Source organism: Stenella coeruleoalba, assembly GCF_951394435.1.
Source record: "Stenella coeruleoalba genome assembly, chromosome: 3".
NCBI classification, from domain to species: Eukaryota; Metazoa; Chordata; class Mammalia; order Artiodactyla; family Delphinidae; genus Stenella; species Stenella coeruleoalba.
In genome coordinates, this window is record NC_137148.1 from 59,147,458 (window position 1) to 59,162,038 (window position 14,581).

Below are 14,581 nucleotides of genomic sequence, written 5' to 3' on the forward strand. Positions count from 1 at the left end.
CGACGTTTCCCTGTTTAGAAGGAAGCATTTAGTCCCTTCTCACCAGAGCAAGAGCTTTTCGTTGTTAGATTTACAGAGTTTTTATGTGGAAAGTAATTTTAAAGATGTCAGAGAATAAATGAATTTGAAGAGTTGTTAAAGTAAAATAAGAATGTGAGATGAGAGCCTGGAGTTTTCTCTTAGTTGTAAATGAGTGTTTTCCTGACACCCAAGTTAACAACAATCTCTACTGACCTGCCTTCCTCTGAAACATAGGAGGAGTTGGAATAGAAACTGTCATGTATAACAAAAACCAAAGTGCACTGATCTTATTAAGTAATAAGGGATTAGGCAATAGGAGGCTGGCTTTGCTTTAAGACTAGAATTGAATTAGTGGAAAGACGAATAGAAGATCTAACAAATATTGTTTAGTCTCTTTGCATACATTACAAGGATAACTTTTATGGGGAGAGCTATAACTTTGTAGCTTCAGTTCTTTCATCCTGTTTGCTACCTCTCCATCTCGTCAATTTCCTAATAATTGCCAACACTAAAATTACTTATTAAACCTTAGAAAGAATACCTGCTTACTGCAGGTGACAGGAGAATAGAAGTGAAATTTTGAGTCTAGGGGTAAAGGCACAGTGGCCGGAAATAGCTCTGGTAGCCAAAGAGGTCAACTTAACTGGGATCTTCAGGAAAAAAAAGGAATGATGGAAAGTGTCTCTGAGAAGTACCTATGAATCTTTCATTTTCCTAGATTTACACTTGAAAATGCTGGATCTGTTGTAAATCAGTTACAAATCATTTTTCCATTATGAAATCAAGTGACAATGCATAGTTGAAAGCCATTCAGATGAATAAAACCTTGAGATAAAACTTTTGAAAATACTTTGTCAACATGTTAATTAAAACATAATCCAAATTTTGTCATTCAAAAAAAAGCCCACTTAGCATATTTTTCCTCTTTATTGAATTAGTAAATTATACCTTTAGAATATCAAATATTGTAGCAATTAAATTTTGCTTTGCCTTCCGATTACCTAATATAGTTGACGTCCTTTTTCTGATTCTTTTGAGCTCTAGGTTTTAAAATGTCATTAATCTCAAGGAAATGATTGTGAATTGTTGAGAACTCCACTTCATAATACAATTTAGAATCATGGAAGCATAGTATATATTTATTTTTGTTTTATTTTAAAAATTGTTTTGGCTGCGTTGGGTCTTCGTTTCTGTGAGCAGGCTTTCTCTAGTTGCAGTGAGCGGGGGCTACTCTTCGTTATGGTGCGCGGGCTTATTGTGGTGGCTTCCCTTGTTGCGGAACATGGGCTCTAGGCATGCAGGCTTCAGTAGTTGCAGCACGCAAGCTCAGTAATTGCGGCACACGGGCCCTCGAGCGCGCGGGCTTCAGTAGTTGTGGGGCACAGGGTTAGTTGCTCCGCGGCATGTGGGATCTTCCCGGACCAGGGATCGAACCCGTGTCCACTGCACTGGCAGGCAGATTCTTAACCGCTGAGCCACCAGGGAAGTCCCTATATTTATTTTTAAATGGAACTTTCTATTGTATTTTATGCATTTCTTTTTTTAAAAAAATATTTTTTTATTTATTTAATTTTTTGGCTGCATCGGGTCTTAGTTGCGCAACACAGGCTCTTCATTGTGGGGCACGGGCTCAATAGTTGCGGCACAAGGGGTTAGTTGCCCTGTGGCATGTGGGATCTTAGTTCCCTGACCAGGGATCGAACCCACGTCCCCTGCATTGGAAGGTGGATTCTTAACCACTGGACCACCAGGGAAATCCCTTATGCATTTGTAAGTTGTGTGGCTGTAACCACCAACACTAATATGACTACAGTACCCACTTAATCAGTAGGAAGTTGTTTCATTGTATTTAAAATTAATATGAGCGAAATTGTCTTTTAAAAAATGTTTTTGTGGGACTTCCCTGGCAGTCCAGCGGTTAAGACTCCACGCTTCCACTGAAGGGGGCATGGTTTCGATCCCTGGGGTGGGGGGGAACTAAGATCCTGCATGCCCCATGGCATGGCCTAAATAAATAAATAAAAGCTATTGCCACATTGTTTCTCTATACTTACAAGACTATTTAAAAATGTTTTTAAGTACAGAAGGATTTTTGTATATTGTTCAGAATACCACATTAGAGGTTGGGATTCACTTCATTTTTGCTAATGGGAAGAAATTGCAATACAGTAGTAAAATACATGAGCTTTCTCTTTATGGTGAGAGTGACAGCTTCTCAGTTTTCTTGCTAACTTAGAACCTTCCCCAACCTTCCTGTAAATATTCCATATTTTCTCTTTTAGTAGTTTTTTTTTTAACTCTTAAAACTTGAATCCACCTGGGATTTATTTTTGCGTATGGAATAAGGTAGGAATTGTTTTTTAAGGACAGCCACTTGGCCCAACATTTTATTTAATAGCCTATTCTTATGCTTATATTTATATGATACACAAAATCTACATATATCTAGGTCTGTTTCTGGACTCCATTCTTTTTCATTGATCTACTTGTCTATACCTGTGCTAATACCATACTGTTTTAATTATTTAACTTTATACTATTTTCGTATATAATACCAAAACTCTCCTGATGTTCTTTTTCATATGGATATTTTTGTATATCTTCTCTTCCAGATGAATTTTAGAACACCTTGTCAAATTACATGAAACACTCTGTTGGAATTTGGATTAAGAATGCACTTATTTTATGAAGAAAATGACATCTTTACAGTATTAACTCTTAGCCTCCGTCAGGCACTTTACATATCTGATCTAACTTATTCCCTATAAACCACATAAGGTGAGCATTGTTGGGCTCATTCTAAGGATAATGAATCTGAAGCTCAGTGCTGCTAAGTAACTTATCCAGTGCCAAATAGGTACTAAGTGTTGGACTTAGGATTTGAACACAGATCTGATTTTAAAGATCATATTCTTTTCTTTGCTTCAGAATACCTCTAAAAGTGGGAAGAATTGTGTAAATAAATAACATATCCTGTAGATGAGTATATCAGAGCAACTATGCTCTTAATTCGGCTAATGATTTTGCGCATTTCATTTACCCACTGCTTACGTCTATGCTGTCTTATTTAACCCCAATGAAGAATTTATTATTGCTATCCTATTTCTATTATTTCTATTTCTAATATTTCACATGAAGAAACTGAACCCAGAGAAGTTAAGTAACTTTCCAAAGGTCATACAGCAGTAAAGAGCATAGTTGCGGTTTGAGCCCAACTATCCTGATTGCAGCGTTCATTCTCATCCCACTAGAGTTCTTCAGTTCCTCTTCTTTCTCCCCATCTTCCGCTTCACCTCATTCTCCCACCTTTTCTCTCCACAAAACACCAATCCCAAAGCCTTCATCCCTACCTCACTCTCTCACTGCAATGACACAGAAGCCAAAAACCCAGAGGTGCTGGAAGTGAGAATCTTGCAATTTTACTGATCAACAGGTAGAGGCATGGAAGGGAATACCAGTCGCGCCTCCCCCCGACTCCCACCCCGGCTGCGATGCACGGATTGTTGGATCCTAGTTCCCTGACCAGAGATGGAATCTGGGTCCTTAGCTGTGAAAGCATGGAGTCCTAACCACTGGACCACCGGGGAATTCCCGGGAATATTTCTTCTTGATGCTAGAACTGTAGTAGGAGAGGATGTCCCAAGTTGAAATTGAAGACATTGTCTAATGTTTTTAAATGATGCTATAAAAAGCCTTCGTTAGTATCTTAGCCTGCCATAACAAAATACCACAGTCTGGGTGGCTGTGGTCCCTCTTCCTCTTCTAATAAGAACACCAGCCCTATTGGATTAGGGCCCTACCATTATGGCCTCACTTAACCTTAAATATCTCCTTATAGGCCCTGTCTCCATATACAGTCCCATTGGGAGTTAGGTCCTCAAAATATGAATTTGAGGGGAACACAATTTAGTCCATAACAGAGCTTATAGGTTCTGTATTCTCACAGTATTTATTATGGTAAAGATGCATTTGGAGTTAAATAGGCCTTTTTAGCTAACCTGGGAATTTAACTGTTCTTTGTAATCTTTATAATACTGTTCCCAGCTGAAACATAACTAGTTAAAAACTGGGGATTTACATAAGAAACTTGATTTTGAAAACTTAGAGATACTAATCTATGAAATAGAGGTAATGATCTATGAGTAGCAACAGTCTAAAAACAAAAGTACAAGTGAACAAAATACAGCATATGAATAAAACAACTGATTTTTTTGCCCTATTTTAATCTCTTGAATAATAATCTGGGTGGTGAAATTATGGACCACTTGAATTTTTCTCTTTGTACCATTTTGTATGAAAAAAATATATCATGTGAGTATGTTTGTGCATGTGTATATGTATCACTTGTGAGAAGAAATGGTAATTATAAATGATATAAATTAAAGATTAATCTCTTTACACACAGTGTTCTAAATTAATTTTCAACTTAGAGTTGTTAATGTCCCTGTTTTTCCATACATTTTCCTCTTTACCATCAAGAGAATTGATGATTACAGGATTTCTTTAAAAGTCCCCATCATTGTCTTCAGAGTTATTTTCCCCAAGCTGCTGACCCCTATCCTTCACATTTTGATACATACGTAATGACAGTTATGTCACAACTGCTGTCTCACTGACAAGGATTATATGAAGCATCCCGATTTTTTAAATGAAAAAAATGTGTGTTCTTGAAGCAGTGAAATATGGTACAGTCGGCCTTCCCTATCTATGGGTTCCGCGTACTCGGATTCAACCAACCTTAGGTCAAAAATATCCAGAAAAAAAAAAAAATTCTAGAAAGCTCCAAAAAGCAAAAGTCGAATTTCCTGCCCACCAGCAACTATTTACACAGCATTTAAATTGTATTAGGTGTTATAAGTAGCCTAGAGATGATTTAAAGTATACAGGAGGCTATGCATAAGTTATAGGCAAATACTGCACTATTTTACATAGAGGTCCTGAGTATTCATGGATTTTGGTATCCGCAGGGGGTCCTGTAACCAATCCCTTGTGGATACTTAGGGAGGACTGTACTTGGTTTTTTAAGCATTCCCCCTTCTTTTTTCCCCCCTAAGAGCACTATTTGTAATTTTTAGAATATAAACATATAGAGACAGTCCCCTACTTAAAATGATTCAATTTAGTATTTTTTGACTTTATGATAGTGCAAAAGCAACACACATTCAATAGAAACCATACTTTGAATTTTGAAATTTGATCTTTTCTCAGGCTAGCAACATGTGACATGATACTCTCTTGTGATGCTGGGCAGTGGAAGCAAGCCACATGATCATGAGGGCTTAACAACCATTCTGTACCCATATACTTTTCGCTTTCAGTACAGTACTCAGTAAATTACATGTTCTGCTTTTCGCTTTCAGTACAGTACTCAGTAAATTGCATGAGCTATTTAACATTTTATTATAAAATAAGGTTTGTATTGGATAATTTTGCCCAACTATAGGCTATTGTAAGTGTTCTGAGTACATTTAAGGTGGGCTAGGCTAAGCTATGATGTTCAGTAGATGTATTAAATACTTTTCCTACCTAAAGGTATTTTCAGCTTATGATGGGTTTATTGGGACATAACCCCATCATAAGTCAAGGAAGGTCTGTGTGTGTGATGGGGGGGACACTCTACCATTGTACAAATTGCATTTTTAATTTAACAGTATATTGTGAACATCTATTTCGTAGCCTTTTTTTTGTTGTTGTTGTTGTTGCGGTACGCGGGCCTCTCACTGTTGTGGCCTCTCCCGTCGCGGAGCACAGGCTCCAGACGCGCAGGCTCAGCGGCCATGGCTCACGGGCCCAGCCGCTCCGCGGCATGTGGGATCTTCCCGGACCGGGGCACGAACCCGTGTCCCCTGCATCGGCAGGCGGACTCTCAACCACTGCGCCACCAGGGAAGCCTCGTAGCGCTTGTTTTAATGACTGCATAGAATTCCTTTTTTGATGGGCAATCAACATTTTTCATGTTTTGCTATTACAAAAACGCTATAAAGAAACACTAGTTTAAGTTTATTTTTGTGCACTTGTCTAGCTCTTTTTGGGGGGTAAATTCCCAATAGTGGGCTGCTCAAACAGAGAATATTTTACAGTGGGAGACTATCAAATTGTCCTCGAAAAAGTTTGCATTAGTTTACGCTGCCCAGTAGTGTGTCTGAGTCCTTCCTCCCCGCCCTCCCACCACCCCGCCCTGCCCCAATACTTGAAGACAAAGGATGGTGGTAGGATAGCATTTGAGCAAGCTATTGGAAGGAGATAATGGTAGGAGGTTACAATTTCAGAATGAACCACATTGGAATACTTTTATCGGTGTTTATTTTGGTTGACCAGTTGGATATTATACTATTATTGATCTTATCAAGGCTCTTTGACTAAAGGAATCAGAAATATGTTTGGGGTAGCTCAAATAAGAGATGTTATTGTAGAGGTCTCTGAATCCTCAGCTGGGCCTCGTACACGTATTTCAATACTTGGAAAATGAGGATTTGGTGTTTTTCTATTCATCTCTGGGACTTCATGATATCTTTCATCTCTATGTTCTTGTGTTCTCAATCTCAGCTTATTTGTCTCTTCAAATTTCATCTTGCATGTTGTCCAACTTGTTTTAACTACCTGTCAGTTTCAGAGCTCTCTCAATGTCTCTCAGTTCAGATTCTTAAAAGAAATAGGTAGTTGGCCAGCCAGTGCTCTACTCAGCTCTTCCCAAAAGTGTGGAATGTAAGTCTACTTCTTCTGTGGTTTGTTGGGAGTGGGAGGCCAACTGGAAACAAGAGGCATATCTAGTATATATAATTTGCATTATATTCTAACTGTAGTGGTAAGAAAAGGGGCATTCTGAGGAGAAAGAATTATGTAACATATGTGAAAATCTCATTGTCAAGCACCACACAGATATTAATTCTTTTCAAAGGCATAAGCACAGACTAGCACATGATAAATGGTTAATATGTGCAGTATTAGACTGCATATATTATTTTGTTCCACTAAAACATGAGTTTAAAATTTTTATCCACTTTTTTTCTAATTTTAGTCCCCAGAGTAGTGCTCAGCACATAGAAGGCAGTCAATATAATTAATGTATTTTACCTTATCTTTCAGTTAATAATTTAATTCAACAAGCATCTAATATGCAGGATATTATGCTGACTACTGTGGGTAGTTTTTGTTGTTGTTATAAATTTATTTATTTTATTTATTTTTGGCTGCGTTGGGTCTTTGTTGCTGCACGTGGGCTTTCTCTAGTTGCGTCGAGCAGGGGCTACTCTTCGTTGCGGTGCACAGGCTTCTCATTGCGGTGGCTTCTCTTGTTGCGGAGCATGCGCTCTAGGTGCGTGGGCTTCAGTGGTTGTGGCTCGCGGGATCTAGAGCGCAGGCTCAGTAGCTGTGGCGCACGGGCTTAGTTGCTCCGCGGCATGTGGGATCTTCCCGGACCAGGGCTCTAACGCGTGTCCCCTGCATTGGCAGGTGGATTCTTAACCACTGCGCCACCAGGGAAGCCCTGTGGGTAGTTTTAAAATAGTGACAGATAAAAAAAAGAGCGAGGGTTGTGGGGGTCTGCATTCAAGGAGATTAGAACAGAAAACAAGATAAGAAAGGTATACATGTAACTATAGTATTTTGTAAGTTAAAAGCAGGTAACTTTTACTCCTACCACCTGACAGTGATAAATCCTGTTCTCTAATCGTGTTATCTAATCCTACTTCTACTGGATCTCTGTAGGCCACCTGCTCCAGGTCTTTTTAGTGAAGACAATGGTTATTTGGAATTTTAAAGAAAAAAGGATTGTCCTCGTTTGCTGATCTCTTTCCACCAAGTTATCATGTAAACTGTTTAATGAGTCTTGTCACATTAGAAATATTATAAATTGGTAGATCTTTTTATGGCTTATAACTCTGTGTGTGACATTCAGCATGTCCCCTAAATGAAGTTCAGAAGTTTAAAAGATTTAAGAGCTCCTCTGCAAGCCTTTTTCCAGTTTAGCCTGTACTACTTGCCCTTTTGAATGCTTTTTTTTTCCTTTTCCTGTTTTGACTATTAATCAATCATATTAGCCTGTTAGGCTTAGTGTTCCTGTCAGGCCTATTAAAGAATCGTGTAGTTTCGGCCACTATGGGGATTCTCCCTGAGTTCAGAGTGAGCAAGCAGACAGTCCCTGGGTGAATCCTAGGGCTTCATCCTTAATCACCGTATGGCTTTGGTTGTGTATTAAATAAATGCTAAGTTAATAAATGGCATTAGTATAACCAGTCTTTTTATTACTATGTATATCCCAATTGTTGTGGTGTTATATGCATTTGTAAAATGATATTTACATAAGTATATCAAAGTGGATATTCATTTATGTAAAATGTGAATGAGTCTATGTCCATTTCTGATAATGTAAGCACCAGTTTCAGAAATATTAGGGGCTACAAGAAACTTGCATGTATTCATCTTTTATGACATTATACAGAATTCTTTTGTGATATCTTTGTGAGTGTATTCAAATAAGGAGGTCGTATACAAACCTGTAAAGTGAATGTAGGAATATTGAGGGCATTGCTCCCCTATGTATCTTAAACTTTTGAGTTGGTGCAAAAAAATGATTGCATTTTACCTGTCAATAGTCAACATCTGGCCTGCCTATCTCCCAAATTAGTGATTTTCTCTTAGACTTAGATGTTTACAGGTATATTCATATCCAGTGTAAGTAACCCAAGTGTACCAGTCTATGAATTAACTTAATTAAAGGATCTGTCAAGTTTTTAAAATAGTTGAACAAATTTTCCGGTTGCTGAGAAAAATACCAAAAGCCGATCATAAAATCTAGTTGAGTAAAAGGAGCCTTGTAGTTAATCTGACCAGTTTATGTGCATTCTTTATGTATGAATGGTCCCCACAGCCAGACAGCTGCAGAATTTCTCTCCTTCCTATATATGCTGGTACTATTTTTTTTTCCTCATTCTTCCCCTTCCCCTGCATTACTGTTGTTTATATGTGTTGTGCATTACTATTGTCTGTTACTATTTTTCTTCCTTTTCTATTCTTCCTCTACTGTAGCAGTCATTGGCAGTAGTGATGGGAAAAGCAGAGGAGGGAGTAGGTGAGAAATAGTGAGAAGCTAGAAGAAGTAAAAGCTGTAATAGAACCTTCATAACATGCTTTCCATCCTGTTGTAATTGACTTATAGGAATAGTGAAAATTATGTTATGCCCATTCTTAATTCTTACTTCGATCCTCTTTCCCACCTCACTAGCTCAAGAGCCCCGAAAATTCTCACCATTTTCCCCAGCCCTGTGACTGCTCCTCATATCTTGGTTTCAAATATAGGCTTAATGTCCTTTTACTATATCCCAGTCTCATATTTTTTTCCTCAATTATGATTCTAAATGATTAGTAGTACTAAGTTAGGTTATCCCTGTGGTGATGATGGATATTTAACTAGGCATTGCCAATATTTACCTTGCTTACTTTCTTTTTCTTTGTTCTGTTTCTAACTACCCACACTCCATTTGGATTGGAAGACTTTGTTTTATTGACATCAATTATTATTATTATATTATGTTCATACTGCTAGGACTTGCCTGTTACTCTGATCCTTAAGGTGAGTTTGCATATATATCTTAGACTCCCTTGTGTGTTGATTTTTACCATTTAACTCTCCAAGGACAACTTTATTTGAGGGGGGAGGGGGAGGTTCTCATTGATACCTTAATACACTGCATACAGCTACTTAGGAATAAGTCACATCTCATGGACAGTTCTAACATCAGCATTAAGACTGATTTCAGAAACAGAATTTCGAAGAGCATGTAGGCTATCCTTTTGTCCTGTTTCCTGTTGTTCAGAGGAAAGCCAAGTCAGGCATGTTCTAAGCAGAATTATTCTTTCTTACTGTTGAATAAAATTGAAATTGTATTTCATTATCTTTTATTTATATCTATTTGGTTTTGTGGGTTAAAAACTTGTTAGGGGTAGTTGTCATTTAATAGGTTTCACTATAACAGTAAAAAATACTTTAGTCTAAAAAGTACATAGTGTACATATGTAATAGATGAACAGGGATATTAGTGTGCACTCTCTGCATGTATACATTTTCTTTCTGTTTTTCTCCCCAAGCTTTTGAGTCTCTAACTTTTAATGTCTTTTCATTACATTGAGAAATTACATTGAAAAATTATTTTGTTAATATGTTAAAGCCATACTATATAGAGCATTGTGGTATTCTTAAGTACTGGTAGAATCCTCATGATAGTTATTTTGTAAATGTGTTTGCTTTCTGTTTTTCTCCCCACCCCTTTCATTGTTTCACTTTTACTGTAATTTCAGGTCCTCTTCTCAGTCAAGTAAGGTGAAAAATATTATTATGGAATATGCATGCTGTTATGGTGATATAGTTTATTAATATACAGTTACCTTCATCTTCATTTAAAGTATTTATTAAAGAACTTGCTATATGATGATCCTGATTAAGGTGCTGTAAAAATGAGATATATACGACATCTTTCATAGATTCATTATTTTCTAGCATACAGAAATGTATGTCTAAGAATGTAGACAATAATGCTAGACTTTCAAAATATAGACAAAAATAAGTAATAAAACTATTGATATGTTTTTAACAGTTACATTATTATTAAAGAGCAAGTAAAGCTTTAAAATTACCTGTCACATAGTGAGTGTTCAGTATATATGGATTAATGGAATAAGTTTAGTTGGTTGATGATTGAAGGGAAGTTGTAGGAATTGCAATTAACAAGGCCCAGGAGAAAAATCACTAAGCACCGTTAAAATTCATGAGAAACTAAAGAACCAAATTCTGTAGTTTAATAAATTATTCTAGCTCAGTGTTTTGCAAGGGTTTTTTAATTTATGCTCCTTTCACAAACCTTCCTTTAATGTTAGTTGATGCTTCAAAACAAATTTAGTATCACTAAAACCAAATCATTATTACCCCCCCACTTATAGCATATAACCCTGAAAGAGATCATCTCATCAAGAATAATTATTTTTGCTAATTTAATATAAATTCCAGATCCTTTGTTATCAGGTGCTCTTCTATGTCATGTCTATTTAAATGTATTTTCATAACTATGTTAGTAATAATTTACAAATAGGTTGTTAATTTTTAAAACCAAAGTTCTTTTAACAGAGTATAATCTGAACAAAAGTCAGATATTTATGGAGTTTTTTATTTATTAGGGTGGGGGGGAGGCATGTGGATATATTTTAAATCATTTTGGGTTAACTACTACAAAATCACAACTTCTTACTAATTTTTTTTCCTATGATTGGCAGATTTTCTGGATGTTTAATTTAATTTTTTGTTTCTGGTTTTCAGGCATGTATAAGACCAGGAAGAAAACATAATAATAATGATTTTTAGAGCCTGACTTCTTATGGAAACCATCTTTTAAAATTCATCAATAGTAAACAATTGTCAGCTGAAAACTGTTAGTTCAGTCTTGGAGTTGGTAAGAATTTCAGTATATATCAGTGTTCACACAGGTATTTCTAAGGAATCAGGAGAACCAAAGAAATGAAGGTTATTATTAACTTTTCCTTTTCTTTAGGCTACCTATTCTTTTACTTTAGTGATAGAATATATATGAAGAAATTATAAGAGAGCTGTACAGCATTTGTAGAACAAAGATTTAAGGAAAAGTTTGAGATTTCATGTGAAAGGGTTACGTTGCTAAAAATATTTTAAACTCCTGCCGTAGACTGTTAGAGCTATGAGAAGTTTAAGAAATCAGCAGTGAATCAAGATTAGGGCTCAGAAAAAATTGGAGCCATTTGGCAGAGGAGGTAATTGAAATGATCATTTTCCCAGGACAGGAAAATAAAATATCCTGTACAACTCTTTCTGACCTTATTAAATATTTTCCTTCTAATAATATAGGAGATAGTATAGTGATAATATAATAGTTGAAATTTCCTACTAGTGGTGTAACCTTCCCTTATTATCCTGGCTTCTTATGCAATTCTATATTAAAATGGTAACATTTGAGATTGTAGAATTTTAAAAGTTATTACAGTACCCAAAATGGTACCACAAGAGAATCTTTTCCTCCTTTTCTAAGACCATATGTATTCAACTATCCCTTAAGGTTTGTGTGCTTTACTATATACCTCAACTAAAACAATTAATCTGTTTGGTATCACGTCTACAAAAGTAAATATTTTTGCTGACTTGATCTAACACCCAACGAAAGAACCTCTTGGCCTACCTCCTTTGTGTGAGTATAAACAAAGTTTTCCTTGTTAAAGAACCTGGAAGACTTTTTACAAAATATGCAACTCATCATCAGAATAGGAATGTATAAACTGAGCTTTGGGAATTTACCTTTGAACTGATTTTTTTTTTTTTTTTTTTTTTTGGCCACACCACGCAGCATGTGGGCTCTTAGTTCTCCAACCAGGGATCAAACCTGTGCCCCCTGCATTGGAAGTGTGGAGCCTTAACCACTGGACTGCCAAGGAAGTCCCTGAACTGATGTTTAGTTAATGTGTTTTGTATCAGGATATATTTCATTCTGTACTAAGAAGCAGATAATTTCAATTTATTATTCTCTAAGTGCGAATGTTATACATCTGTAGGATTATGTAGAGTGTAGGGTTTTTGACTGCCTTCTGTCTCATTCATCTTTGAAATAAATTAAATTAATAGGCAACTCAGGAAGGAAAAAGACAATTGAAGAGAATATATGCATGGTTCTCTCTTAAAGAATAGACCTTAAATCCTTGGTGAAAGGTTGAGGGTTTTTTTGGCCAAGCCATGTGGCTTATGGGATCTTAGTTCCTGAACAAGGGATTGAACCCAGGGGACAGCAGTGAAAGCGCGAAGTCCTAACCACTGGACCGCCAGGGAACTCCCAACTTAAGTTTTCTTTTAGCATACATCCCCTTGGTTTACGATCTGTGGGGTTACATAATTTCTGTTATTTCTCTCAGTGATACATATAAATTTTTAAATATTGCAGATAATCCTATCTCAAATAATTTTGAAATTTTTGTACATCTTATTTTGCAAAGATATAAAAAACTAAAGCTAAAAATACAGAGGTGCCTCTGTGCTTTAATTCCCATCATATAGAAATTGTAGAGACTTCCCTGGTGGCACAGTGGCTAAGAATCCTCCTGCCAGCGCAGGGGATACAGGTTCAAGCCCTGGTCCAGGAAGATCCCATGTGCCGCGGAGCAACTAAGCCCGTGTGCCACAACTACTGAGCCTGGGCTCTAGAGCCTGCGAGCCACAACTACTGAGCCCGTGTGCCACGGCTACTGAAGTCTGTGCATCTATAGCCCATGCTCCACAGCAAGAGAAGCTACCGCAATGAGAAGCCCGTGTGACGCAACGAAGAGTAGCCGCCGCTCACTGCAACTAGAGAAAGCCTGTGCACAGCAATGAAGACCCAACACAGCTAAAAATAAATTAAATAAATAAATTTATTTTTTAAATGTTAATTTCTTTAAAAAATTGTAGGCATGCAGTTTGAGTATATATGTTCATATATGTGTGTGTAAAATAATTGGAGAGGAACATGTTAACAAATTAATCTGTTAAAGTCTTGGGGTTGTGATTTTTTAATTTTTTTGAAAATTTAGAAAACTTTTTTATAAGAAATGAGAAAGAAAACTTTAGGTCAGGCATTAATTTGGAAATTACTACATTAAAATTAGAGTAATATTCTTAATTTGATACATTCACTGTATTTAAGTGTAGATTGTAAAAAGAACATTTAATCACAGTCTGAAGTTTTGTACTGGGTGCTTAATCTGTTCAGACATTAAATATTTGAACATTTGAGGGATTTAAAAATAATATTTGTTCTTAAGACATATAAAGGTTTTCTGGGGGGGCTGGTTATTGAGTTTGGTTATTTACAGTATGTTAGAAATAGGAAGCAAGCTCTGTCTAGGACCCTACTATAGTTTAGTTTTCCCTCCTCCTCTTTCCCCTCTTCCTTCCCCTCCTGCTTGATCCTCTCCTTCTCTCTCTCTGTTACCCTTAGTATATTTTACCTGTTTCCCGGTAGATTAATTCCAGGTGACTTTGGTCAATATGCTAAGCACTTTTGATACTGTTTACATAGTTTTGTGTGGTTTTTATACGGAGGAGGAACCCTACCACAGAAAACTTTCTTAGAATTCCTTCTGAAAAATTCTAATTTTCCTTTCTTACTATCACCAAAACAGAGGTTGCCCTTACATTTTTAAACTGGTAACCAGAATAGTCTGTGGTAGAATCAGACTGGAAGAATTTGAATATTTTCAGAGAAAATGTGCTTTTAAACCAATATGCTAAACCACAGGAACCCAGAGTTCTTTCCTTTGAGCTGTGCATTACTGTTTGTGCAGCTTCTGAATTGAAGTTAACAGACTGTATTCTGTAATATTGAACTATAAAAATGTTTGACTATTCTCTTTCTCAAAAAAATTTTTTGTTTGTAAGTCACAGTTATATCCATTCATAGACCTTGGGACTATATATGTGACTATATGTGAGTGCACAGTAATCGTAGGATAAATACTTCTTTGGAAGCAAAACAAAATTCATCTATATGATCTGTGAACATTAGCTTTTTCTCAA

General features: G+C 36.5%; 1 protein-coding gene across 2 annotated transcripts in view; it reads left to right on the top strand.

Moving 5' to 3' along the window:
- POLK (DNA polymerase kappa) overlaps window positions 1–14,581 on the top strand; it is a 62,216-nt gene that overhangs the window by 494 nt on the left and 47,141 nt on the right. Inside the window, exon 2 of one of the 2 annotated variants that reach the window (XM_079916448.1) lies at window positions 11,330–11,462. The exons of the other annotated variant lie outside the window; for it this stretch is intronic. The gene's annotated coding sequence lies outside the window, so the exon portion shown is untranslated. The remainder of the gene's footprint in view (window positions 1–11,329; window positions 11,463–14,581) is intronic. 2 annotated transcript variants of the gene reach the window in all.